Here is a 1291-nt window from a genome sequence, read left to right on the forward strand (position 1 = left end):
CATTTACACTGGAGTAGCTTCATCTAAATAGTATTTAGGATCCTGATAACAGTGGTGTGGTCCAAATGAAGGCACTTTCTTATGACATTTGAACTTCAGATAACTTTACTTGAATTGAAAACACATTCTTAAAACAATTATGTAAGACCCTTTGTTATAAAAAAGCGTAAGCATGCTTCTAGGTAGGACAGAAATGAAAGTAGTATTTCTAGGTTAACAGATTTAACTTTGGATTCTTTGTTTTTAAACAAATCTTAGAAGAGTGCTGAAAAAGTAGAGTACTTACAGAAAACAGTATCTACCCATGTACTCGGTGGTACAGATTTAGTGACAGAAAGCCTTCAGGACACACTGGCATCTCAAAAACTGTCCTTAAAGGGCTCTGTTTTATTTTCTTGGATTTTGGATTTTAAGTGTGTCTAAGATTCGTCATCACCCTCAATCTTGGGAGCCAAATAGTGCATTACGTGTCCTTTATCAGCAATTTGTATTCTACAACAAGGGGTACATCTGCAACATACTAAGTGTTACTGTAGGTGAGAGTGGAGTGGCTTTTGTAAAGAAGTTCAAGTGCAAAAGTTAACTCAACTGGCTCATTCATCTCTATAGTAACAGCCTTCTCCTCTTTATCCACATGGCTTGCTTATGACAACTTGATATTCCCATTTCCAAGTTCTCCATGTGCAGACAATTTCCTTCCATCTTTCACACAGGAAATGGCAACAGCATCTCCAATATGACTGAGATCTTGGCAAAAGCAATGCAAATTCACCAGAAGGCATCTTTACTACACAGCTAGACTCGTGTTCTGGAAGTCCAAGTTGTTCAACATCTCGATCCAGCAAGTTCATTTCAGAGTCTGAAACTTTTCCTTGGTATGGTACCTCAAATACTAGTGCCAAGATGTCCAGGCCATCTTCTGCCCTTCGTGTGAGGATGTCTTCATTGCCAGCACACTTCAATATTTTGGACATGTTGATGAGCTTCACCCCCTTGGCTAGGCTGCGGTCACAGAAGTGGATGTTGAAACCCTTGAAGTGTAGAGTGAGCTGCACCAGGGAAATTGGGACGAGTTCATACTCTGCAAGTTCTTGCCACGTGAGCTGATGTCCCAGCAGGTCCTGCTGATGAGGTCCTTGAGAACTTCTAGCACGTTCTTCCAGAGGGAACCTTGGACCAGGTACACCTTGGACAGGATGGTGACGTCACAGCATCCCAGCTGCAAACAGGTGGAAAGGTTGGAGGTCTAGCCACCTGCGGCCTCGCAAGGATCAGTGAGAGAACCAGAGGT

At 42.4% G+C, this 1291-nt stretch overlaps 1 pseudogene; it reads right to left on the minus strand.

The window, feature by feature from the left end:
* Positions 1-419: 419 nt before the first annotated feature.
* The window catches only part of LOC101659099, an 11225-nt pseudogene continuing 10353 nt past the window's right edge, over positions 420-1291 (minus strand).

Source organism: Echinops telfairi, unplaced genomic scaffold, assembly GCF_000313985.2.
Source record: "Echinops telfairi isolate 266 unplaced genomic scaffold, ASM31398v2 ScPeMD7_3533;HRSCAF=4204_0, whole genome shotgun sequence".
NCBI lineage: Eukaryota > Metazoa > Chordata > Mammalia > Afrosoricida > Tenrecidae > Echinops > Echinops telfairi.